Raw genomic sequence first — 11,806 nt, 5'->3', positions numbered from 1 at the left:
GAGTTTTTCCTTTCGGAAGGTCATTAATGGCTTTTTCTATTTCTTGTAAGCTGATGGGTTCCTCAAGCCCCTTTCTGCACTCCTCATCTAATTGGGGCAGTAAAGCTATCAGTTCCTTAAGGTAGTCGTTATCTATCGATGAAGCACTTTTCCCAAACATCTTTCGGTAATGTTTAACAAAGACGTGGGCTATGGTTTCCTTATCTGTGATTATCAAGTTATTATCTTCTATTTCCGTAATTTCTTTAGTTATGGCATACCTCTTCTCCTCCTCCATTGCTCTTTTTGTAGGCTGTTCTCCCATAAGATATTTATCTGTGCGCGTGCGCACAACAGCTCCTTGGTAACGATCCTGGTACAATGTATCTAATTCGGCTTTCATGCGAGTTATGTCTTCAAATCCCTGTCCGGGGTTTGTGCATTCAAGTTCGACCAAGACGCGTAAATTACGTAGCAGTGCTTTTTCTGTTTCTGACTTCTCAAATTTCAGAATACTGCTCCTCTCAATTGCTAACTGTTTTAAATCTTGCTTATATAGTTCCCACTTAACAAAAATGTGCTCAGTCATTTCTCCTACTTGTTTTAAGAGATCATTAGAAGTGGCCAGAAAATGTTCGTCTTTTAGTAGTTGGCAGTTGAGTTTCCATAGCTTCCAGTTTATTTCCTTTTTTCTTATCTTCTTCCCTACTGTTAACGAGACCACACAGTGATCAGTGAAAAATACTGGATCCACCGTATAACTCCCTAGACAGTTGATAAGGTCTACGGAACAATAAATTCTATCTAAGCGTGCGTGAGAGGAGTTTTGAAAATGCGTAAACTGCAGTTGCTTTCCTCCTTGTTGAAATGAAGCTGCGTCAAAAATATTGCTCTCGTCAACCATATTTAGCAGTATTTGTGCACTTTTGTCAATGCGCGATTTAGTAGGCGTCCGGTCTGCTTCCTCACAAACACAGTTGAAATCTCCTAGAAGAACTACCAATTTGTTACAAATTAAATAGGGTCGTAGATGATGAAAGAACGCTACTCTTTGATTAACATCATTTGGTGCGTAAACACATATTACACGCCAATATACCTGTACGTCAGTAACTCGAAAGTCGCACATGATGAAGCGCCCGCAAAGATCTGTCGTGACCATTTATTCAGATAACTGAAAAGACTTCTTAATAAACAACATGACACCGCCAGAGAAACCAACAGCATGGCTAACACATATTTCATACTGATGGAGGAAAATATTCAAGGCATTTTCTACTTGTTCCTCTGTTGACAATTTTGTTTCTTGCAGTGCCACAAAGTCAAAATCCTTATCGTCAAGGAGGCGCTTTAAATGATATTGCTTTTTGCGGGAATTGAAGCCTCTAACATTCAAGGTCATAAAACGAATGCCCTCGTGAGAAGGAGGAGGGGGAGGAGGTAGGGGAGGTATGGGGGTGGGGGGGGTGGGGAGGAGGGGTTATATTATCATCTAGCGCGCAAGTGATGTTTTCCGCTTACTCGCGATGGTGTCTGGCGGTACTTCTTTTTTTCGTTTGCTCTCATTAGTGTCCTTTGATGTGCTGAGGGTTCTGTCCATGGTGGCTTCAGGGTCATCCTCGTTGTCGTAATCCGTGGGCTTGCCTGCGGGGTCCGCCGACTGCTTCGGTGCTTCCGATGGTTGCGGAGTTCTTTCGTCGTTACACTCCTGTGTAGATGGAGCTTCACCTTCCGTCGCTACGCCGATTTGAGGCGGTTCGATGTTCTTCTCAGCCGACGCCTGACACTCATTGGGACTTGGGGGCGTGTGTTCTGCTGTTACCCCTTGGGTGGGAAGGATGTCTCCACTGGCATCCACAACCTCTGAGATGTCCATCAACAGCTCGGAGTTGGAATCTGCTTCAGCGCCGGGGCCTCGAAGTATGCTTGCGTAGCTGAAATAGCACTCATCGCTTTGGTGTCCGTATCTGTTGCATCGGGCACATTTTGGAGTACGACATTGTCGTCGAATGTGGCCAACTCTCTTGCATCTCAGACACAAGGGCGGCCGTCCGGACATGACGACAAGGGTCTGCGATCCAGCAACTTTTAACAGATTAGGAATGCTTTCTGAAGTCGCGGTGTCGTGAAGAGTCATGCAGACCTCTCTGTTCATTGTCTCCATGTTCTCCATCCCGGGAACGCGCCACTTCTCTCTCGCGACACTCCGCACCGTTCCAAAAGGCGCCAAGGCTTCAGCGACCTTTTTCTCGTCCAAGTGCAACGGTAGCCAGAGAAGTTTGATCTTGACATCTTTCGAATTGGGATCAATAATGAGGCACTTTTTCCCTTTTACCTTGAGTTCTTTCACCGCCTTTAGCTTTTCCGTGGCTGCAGGATTTGCCATCGTTGCCATCCAGAAGTGGCTCATTTGGAACTGCCCGAGGGACAGCACCTCACTCAGATCTATCACATCTTTCAGGCCGTCGCGAAAGTCCATCGCACGGTAAGGACGACCAGTGAGGTCAGCATGAAGAAACACAGAGTTAAGGCACAAAGCCGCCGGCGGAAATCGTGGAAGCAGAATTCGGTACTCCTCTTGGCTTACCGCCTGAGCCTGGGCATTTCCTGGGCCTACGGGTGTCGCCACAGTATTCTCCGGGTGCATCATTCGAAGATCGTTATTGCCATTTAAACTTGAAGTACTGGGGTTTCCTCGGCCTGAGGCCGATTGATGATTTTCCTTGGGGATCATGAAAACACGTCCGTTCGAAACGCCGTCTTCTTCTTTCTCCCCTATGCTACGCCGTTAGTTAGAAAACTCGATTTCACCATTCGTTTTATACGAGATGCTTCGGTTGCAAATGCAGTTAAGACTTCAGCATGTTATGCAAAGCACTCGTACATCACTCGCCGTACTTCAGTTCTACTCACCTGACATGTAGAGTACTTTTGCGTCGTAGAACGATCCTTTTGTTCGCGCGTCACCGGCCCAGTAGACCTGGTACACCTTGTCGTCTTCAACTACACCGCTAAAGTCCCTTACATCGTCGGAACTCACAACAGGCTGGGTCTTGTCGAGTAGAAATTCTACTAAAACATAAGACATTGTAGAGCCCGGGCAGGATCGACAGGTTGGAGCAAGCGGGCAAACAGAACGAGTCGAGAGCTATCGTTCATGAAAGCTCGGCGAAGCCTCTATGGGCGAAGCGAAGTGCGAAGTGTCGTGTTCGGCGCTTCGGCGGGCATCTGATCAAGGTTGTCGGTCGGTTGCGTGTCATATCTCTAACGTCAGCGGTTCTATGGGCTCACGTCCAAAAATCGTTTTCTCGTGCATAGATTACTTTTCGTATTCATAGATTTGACGAAATAGTGGTATCCGAACGAACTTTACGTCCTTGACCGTACGTCTGTCTGCAGGTCAAAGCTTTCTGACGTACAGTCAGAGACAATCGATGTACAGTCAGAATCACCACCAAGACATCCTGATGGCATTTCGCGGCGGCCGACTGCCACCAGGAAACCATCAGAAAGCCGACAAGCGGGGTCTTACTGGAGTTTGACAGTCGGTCAGAGTAACTTGTTGGCCAATCAGACATGCTTGACGTACAGTCAGGCACAGTCAGCGGTCCCCTAGAAAACATTGACTGCCAAACAGGGTTACATTGATGGATTTTTCCTTCGGGGAGCGCTGCATAGTTCTGACGTCACCGCAACTCCTGCGCAAGAAGCAGACCACTTGCTCTGCGCATACTTTTTTTTCTGGAAAAGGGGCGGGGGGGAGGGGGTTGTTCTCGAAATAGTTCCCGTAAGTGATGGCGTCACAACATGGCGCTCCGCCCCAAACAAACTGTAGATAGGGCCGTTGTTATAGACAAATGCTCCTAGACCCGACAATTTCTAACGCCCCGTCGAGCTCCTATGCATTTGTCTATAACGGGTCTAGGAGAACTCGTCACAAGCCAACTCGTCGCAACCAACTCGTCATAGGTAAACTCGTCTCATTGGGCAAGCCGTAATAGGGCACCTCGTACACGGGGAAGTCGTGACAGAGGGCAACTGGCCACTTGTCCACTTCGTCACAATTGACCTTTTTCGCCGATTTTGCGTTTGCAATTCGGCTTCGATATCTAATGACAAATAAAAATTAAGCTGGCAGCTCGAAAGTTTGTGCACGTATGGCGCGTGGTTTGCTCGCTTTCCCAGTCAACACACAACATCCTGAGGACATCCTCAAAAGGTCCTATCATCCTCGTCCGCTAAAAGTAGTCCATGGAACTATCATCCTCGTCCGCTAAAAGTAGTCCATGGAATGTCCGCAGGATGAATCCTACGGGCCATCCGGAATTCGTCATCAACGTGGAGTCCTAAGGACATCCTCAGAGGGTCCTTGCATCCTGGTCCGCTAAATTCGAGCAATGCCTTGCAGGTTCTTCGAATAAGCTTTCGAGATCAAATATGGAAAAAAAGAAACCACAGCAAAGCCAAAATGCTGCTAAAAAGGTTAAAACAGTTTAACCGCCGACCAGCGCGCGCCAAGTTCATACAGCGATTGCGTGATGTTGTCGCAATGCGGCTTTTGCTTTAGAGCTTGACCCAAATGCCAAAACGTACAACGTCCAAAATAAAACCCCAAAAATGGAGTCGGACATAAAATCAACATAAAATCCTAAGTAGATTATAGTAGTTAAAGATTTTGCTGTAAAATACACTGTGCCGCCGAAGCAACGGCCGAATCCGCTTTCTGCACGCCGCTGACGCCGCACGCCGCCGACGCCGCCACGAAAGGAAAGGGAGGCGGGAAGTTATTTGCGCGGGAAAGAAGCTGGGCACCTTTTCGACGAGATGTGCGAATTGGGTGAGTAACTTTTAATTACTATTCAATATTCATTTGCAGCGTAGAATGAGGAAGCTAGGTCTCCTAGTGAAGCGTAGGCACAGTTCTGAGGCTAGCCAGGAGTATCTGCTCAAGCTTAATTGTGTTTAGTGCAATGTCTTTGTTGCATAATGGCGGCTTCCGACAGTGCCGCAGGTCGCCTCTTTCGCCGAAAGCTTGCCCGATGTGTGAGTGACAGTGTTGCGCTACTTGAGACCTATTCAGACTCATCGGAACAAGCAAGCTCTAGCGATTCTAGTGAAAACCACTGTGATGCTGTCGCAGCTGTTGCATGTGCTGTCACTCGAGCGAGTGGAAACGACGCCGACTGGGCGGAAGGCTTGATCGCCGAAAGTGGACTCGGGCGGCTGATCGCTCGTGACCGCATTAGCGAAGAGAATCCAAGTTTACAAGACTTGATTGGTCATGAAGAAGTCGACGACCTCGAGTCGTTTAAACTCAAGCTACGAGAGTGGGCTGTTGAATGTCGTGTTCCGAATGACTGGGTGACTCGCTTGCTAGCGGTTCTTCACAGTCACAAGTGCTTTGCTGACCTTCCCCTCCCTGCAAGAGCTCTCAAGGGAACACCGAGAAAATCCGGAGTGATAGAAGATCTCGGCAGTGGAAAATACGCCCACTTTGGTCTGGCAGCTGGTCTTGACCTTCACCTGAAGAAGGAGGTGGAACTGCCAGACTTTCTCGTGCTAAACTTCAATGTTGATGGCTTGCCATTAGCCAAGAGTTCCAAGAATCAGTTCTGGCCTATCCTTTGTCAAATTAGCAACTGTGAAAATAGTCATCCATTTCTTGTAGGAGTGTTTTTTGGGCAAAGTAAGCCCTCCTCAGCAAACGACTTCCTTGCTGCATTTGTTCGTGAACTTCAGCAGTTACTGATCTCAGGAATCTGCACTTTCGGTAAAGTAATTCCTGTCAGAGTAGGGGCTATCATTTGCGATGCTCCTGCTAAGGCATACATACTGAGCACTGTAGGTCACACTGGGTACTACAGCTGCTCTAAGTGCACAGTAGAGGGGGTCTACTTTAATAACAGGGTGTGTTTTCTTGATTCTGCTGCTGAGCTAAGAACAGATTCTAGCTTTCGAGGCATGTTGCAGGAAGAACATCACTGTGGGAGTAGCATCCTCATGGAATTGCCGATTGACATGATTAACCAGATACCCCTAGATTACATGCATCTTGTTTGTCTGGGGGTTGTACATAAGCTCCTGATCTTGTGGATTAAAGGGCCTAAGAAAGTGCGGCTGGGGCCCTTGGTACGGGAAATTTCTGCAGGAAACATGGAGCTTGTACCTTATGTTTCCTGTGAGTTCAATCGGAAACCGCGAAGTCTGAATGAACTTGACCGCTGGAAGGCGACCGAGTTTCGTTTCTTTTTGCTTTATGGTGGACCAGTTGTCTTGACAAAAATCCCTGAGAGGATGTTTCACAACTTTCTTGTTCTCCATGTAGCAATCACCATTCTGGCTACTCCCAGTTCAAGTTCAGATGATCTCGACTATGCCGATAGACTGTTGAGATATTTCATCAAAGTCTTTTCAAAGATCTATGGACAGGAGTATGTCTCGCACAATGTCCACGGGTGGTGCCACTTGACAAACGATGTACGATCGCACGGTCCTCTGGATTTGTGGAGCGCCTTTCCATTCGAGAACCGCATGGCTGCACTAAAAAGGATGCTTAGAAAACCTGGCCAGCCATTGGAGCAGCTCTGCAATAGAATTGCTGAAGAGAGAAATGTTGCACCAGGGAAAAAGGCAACCATCCAGGCAGAGCTTTCCTTCGCTGTTGAACATGAGGACGGCCCCTTGTTGCCACAATGTCAGGGCCCTCAATTCGGACGCGTGACTGTGCCGCACAAATTTGTTTTAAAGAGGGGCAAAAGGGACAGTGTATGCGTTCTTGACGATGGTACCATCGCTAAGATTGAGAACATTGCTTACTTCTCAGGATCAGGTGTTCCTTGCATCATTGGTCGCAAATATCTCAAAGTGAATGATTTGTACACTACTCCTTGCTGTTCTTCAATCCTCGGTATCCATGAAGTTTCTGGTTTGTCAAGCCTGCGTTGCTGGCCAGTTGACAGTGTAGCAAAGAAGTGCCTGAAATTCATTGTTAACAAGCGACACACCGTGTTTCCTCTTGTTCACACAAAACTGTAATCTGGACTCTGTGTTCTGCAAGGCATGTGTGTACTGTGACACAATAAAGTGTAAGTGGTTAAGCTTCACATGTTCTCCTATTTCACTTATGTGCAGAGGGAAAGCCATATGTTGTGGTCAAGTTCCCGGATGAGGATGATGGTGACACTGTGGCGGTGGTGCATCAAAGATGGATAAACGGTGATTGGTGCTATTGGCCCAACGTATAAAGTTCGAAGATGATAAACATGCTTACTGAAAGAGGCGCAAACCCTACAAAAGATTGGAAGCGTGTGCTGTGCATTCCAATACAGTCATTTCGTAAGTATGATAGTTCTTCTTTATAGCACCAGTTTATTTCACCAATAGCCCAAAATGCGGGGAATTCAATACTTTCTGGGTGTTCCTATAAAGCTTTTTAATGTAGTGATGGTCAAAGGGCAATAAGAATTAACACAATGCTGCTTGTATATCTGGCATCATGAGGCATATACAATTTTTCTGCGACTTTCAGGCGACAAAACAATGTCACGAGTAGTTATTTTAAAAAAGTTGAGATTTTGCTCCTATAGGCCTTTTTTCTCTTTGCCCTAAATAATTACAGCAGCGTGCCACAGACAGCCTAAAACACCAAGCATTGTTTTCTCAAAACTGTTCTTTTAGCGTTCTGTTTGGCTTGAGTGGGGTTTTTGGGAACCACTGTCCATTTTTAGTTTGTTTGGCTTGTTGCAATCTGTGATCCAGAGTGCAGGGAATTGCATTATTATTTTTTGGTTTATATTTAATTAGTTACATAGCCATGCATTTGCATGTCAGACCTGTATTTTCCATCCTGGTGACAAAAAAAAAACTTGAAAATTCGGGGATATTGCGTTTGGTAGTTAAAGCAGCCTTTTAACAGTAAAGCTGTTTAGGCTCACCGTAATTTGTCTGATGTTAACAAAAACTCGGAGCGCAGTGACCTCCTCGCCCACACGTGCGCAGGGGCGCCGACAGCGGCATTGTGGAAGGCGTTCGTGCCTTCCACAGTGCTGGTTGCGTCTCTGTGATTGCCTAGGTGAACACCGCCACCTACGCTGCGTTTCATGTGTAGCGTGCAGCGCTGTCAAGGCTACTAGCGTGAGTGCGTCGCCTTGCATACCCTTCGCCTCATTCGAGCGTGCTCTCGTGCAGATGGGACGCTAAAGCCTGGTTCAGACAGTTGCGTTTGACTGCGTTGCAGCAGCGAGAAACCAGGACATCCCTGCCGCTTGTATCGCGAGCCAAGATGATTCCTTGAATTGGATTCCACGCTTCATACGAAGCACAGATGTGCCGGTGACTCGCTTTCGGTTCTCGACGTAACGCAGTCCAACGCATTAAAACGCAAGTGTCTGAACCGGCCTTAAAAGAGCCATGCTCTCGTGCCTGTGGCTCTGACCGGTTAAGGCGAGCACAGCCAGTCAAGCGACTTCAGGCGGCGTGAAAGCAATCCCGGCAACCGAGTCATGCGAAAATTTCAGTGTCGATTCCGCCAGTGCATGGGTGGCGCGAACGGCCGTTTCCAGTGGGAATTTCTGGGCATTGAGTTTGGGCATGGCTCTCGCGTCTGTGACAGTCTTTGGTTCGACGTCAACCTGTCTACCATGAGCTCGGTTCGAGACTATGAGAAGCGGAGTGCGGCCTTGCAAACCTTTGTAAAACTTAACTGAACTTAGGCAAAGCTAGGTCGACTCCCAGCTCCGCCGTTTCCCTAGCCTTGGACCGCTAGTGCAAGCTGCTCAAATTTTTTTATTTTACAAGCCCTGCATGCTTTCCACAAGGTTTAAAGAGAAGAGAAATATGGTAATAAGTTCTTGAGATTTCAAACTCATATTTTTATGGTGGATATGTTCTAAGAGTGTAACATATTTGAGAGTTTTTATTGAAATCTGTGTAGAAATAAAACAAGATTTTGTTGAAGGCCATGTTCTGCGTTAAAAAAAAAAACTGTAGCTCGAGGCTCACGGAGCCAAAGCTCATGGTTCGGAGTGCTGATAGCCTGACTTCAATCCCGAACCAATCTTGTGGAGTTTCTGTTAACTTGCTTTTTGCGAGGAAAGCAGCTTATGGTGTACATCTCATGTTTACATATATCATTCAATCATATATACCATTTTTTTTTGGTGGCAACTGTGTTCTAACTTAACTTCTAAATTTTGCAGAGTCTTTTGAAAAAGCTCGCAGAAAACTCAAAACAGCTGAAGATACCTCGGACCTGCAAAGCGAAACAGACCTCGGAAAAGGAAAGAGGAAACGAAAAGCAACACGCATCAGCGACTCCTCCGATTCGGATGTTCCACAAAGGAGAAGGCGACAGCCCATGCCTCTGGCAGGGTGCAATGCCATGGATGATGAGGGCTCCTCTGGTCCACCCACTCCACCTCCTGCAGCGACTCTAAGAGGTACCCTGGTTGTCTGATGTGCCACCTTTGCAGATCTATATGCCAACTAATCAATTGATTCTTGAATAGCTTGTTCTATTTTTACTTATGAAGTCTTATGAGAACAGAAAGGAGCATCATGCTGGAAAGAATGACCCGAGGTACAAAATTGTTACCCCAGGCTTTTAGTGCTTATGAAAGGCCGTGAAGCAGTTTTTATCTTGTATGCATGCTAATATTGCACCGTTACAGAAGATTCTGTTGTCATTAAGGATGATTTAAAGAATGGTCTATGAAAAACTAGTAGCATAAGAAAAGAAATAACACCTTTGTCCTTAGAAGTACCTTTATAAACCTCGGGAATAAAAAAAAATAAAAATACTGGGTGAATCACTTGCTATGTGCTTGTTCACATGAGTGCTCTTCCTGTGCAGTGTTCAAAACACACAAAATAGTTCCTGACTGGAACAATAGCAAATAGAATAAGTGCTCACGACCTCCAACGGTTTTAAGACTGTTCGGTCCTGAAGTCACTTATTTGTCATTGATTTGTTTTCAGTGAAACTGTGTATTTTTGTGCAGCACTCAAGCAATCCAGTACAACCTTCAGCTCTACACCTGCTTGCCGTAATGTTGCCAGTAAAACTGTGTCAAAGGAACCTGAGCCTGAAGGTGTGAAACCTTTCTGATAGCCTTTGATAGTTGGTTTTAACAATTTTATACAATGCTCCTGTTGATGGTTCAGGTTTCAGGCGACACACCTTGGAAATTCTACACATGATCCGGCTGAGGCTTGATAACCTGACTGCCCTGATGGGCACTGTGTTAGAAGCTCTGAACAAGCACAAGGAGGAGGATGATGATGACAACTGCCCCGTTCAGGAGCCACACGCAAGCTACGACAGCTTCATGGAATTTGAGTGCCAGCTGCAGGCTAGCGAAGCTATGAGAAAAAAGCTGGTAAGTAAACTATGGAGCATTTGGCTAGATGCCATGGAAGTGCCTGTTATTTATATAAACCTGTTTTTCTGTGACACAGGTAAATTGGTTCGCGGGACTGGGAGGGAAGACTGTGGGAGCCACTACTCGTCGACTGCTGGAAGCTCTAATGACCCAAAACGTTGCGGTGAATTTCAGCTGGAAAGGGCAAAAAGGCAAGGCGAAATTCCAACAGCTGCAGTGTTGAGCTCATATACCGTAAGTACACAACACATTATGGCAATGCTTTTTTTAAAGGATGGTGTTTGGGAGTAGTGTTTTTTTCCCCTAAGTAATTGATAAATATCTAATATATGCTCTGAAACAGCACCACAGTTTCACAGTGTGATCAGTTGGCTGGCTATAATAATCAAAGTATTTCTGATGGTTATAATAATCAAAGTATTTCTGATAATTCCTCGATCACCTCAAGGAAGGAATGAGCATACTCATGCCATTGTTGCGATTTTGCCCTATAGCTAGCACTCTGGGTTTTGGGGGACTAGTAATAGCAAACCTTACAACTTTTCAGAAGCTGTAAAAAGAAACCCCCGTATCACAACGACACGTCACGACGTTGAAGAGGTAATCAAGACGTGGCTACGACACGCGGCGGAGAAGCTCAGGAAGCTTGAGGAATCTGGTCTCGGCAACATCCCCAAACTTTTTATGAGCATCTATATCCAAGTATAGTGTGCACCTTTTTTAATTCATTTTGTCTTTTCAAGCCCATCTTCAGGTAATACCTGTTTGACCTGCAGCCGCAAGCACACTACTCAACAAGTTTTGTTAGTTTGTCATTATCATTTCCAATTATTTTAGTGTTCAAATTCTAGTATCTTTATCTAATTTTTTTTTTGCTCATTATTTCTAGTCATTTTACTCCTGTTTTCAAGTATTGCTCTTGCCTGACAAAGCTAGTCATTCTTAATCATTTTACAGGTGTTCATATTAAGGCATAATGAATGCCTCTTGTCTGCAGCTAAATGATTACTTGTTAGACCAGCAGCCACAATTGCACAACACGAGAAGTGATTATCATTTCCAGTTATTTTATTTTCCAATTTTAGTACCCTCGTCTTGTTCTTTGATTTTTATTGTTTCCAGCCATTTTGCTTAGGAGCCCTAAGAAGCCCAAATTCATACTTTCTTTGTCTAAATAAGAAAAAATAGAAAGAAAAAAATTGCTCCTCCTTTCGTTTATCTAGGGACATTGCAGGAAGCCTTGTCGCTGTCATTCCTCAAGGCTTTCCCATGACGTCCCTCGATAACCGAAAGGAGGAGCCCAGATGGGAAACGCGGACCGGGATTTTTAAAGGGTGCGCTAGCGTGCTAGGAATTTTGTTTTGAGAAAAAATGATCTTAGTTTTTTTTTTTTTTTTTTTAGGACAAAAATTTGAAGTTTGGTCTTAAATTGATTAAGAGTACTGTTC

At 45.5% G+C, this 11,806-nt stretch overlaps 1 pseudogene; it reads left to right on the top strand.

The window, feature by feature from the left end:
* Window positions 1-4,741: 4,741 nt before the first annotated feature.
* Window positions 4,742-11,066, top strand: LOC121838437 (annotated as a pseudogene).
* The last annotated feature ends 740 nt before the right edge of the window (window positions 11,067-11,806 follow it).

This window comes from Ixodes scapularis, unplaced genomic scaffold, assembly GCF_016920785.2.
Source record: "Ixodes scapularis isolate PalLabHiFi unplaced genomic scaffold, ASM1692078v2 PGA_scaffold6__148_contigs__length_123643588, whole genome shotgun sequence".
Lineage (NCBI taxonomy): Eukaryota > Metazoa > Arthropoda > Arachnida > Ixodida > Ixodidae > Ixodes > Ixodes scapularis.
Note: the sequence above shows the minus strand (reverse complement) of the source record. Positions and strands in the feature narration are given on the sequence as shown.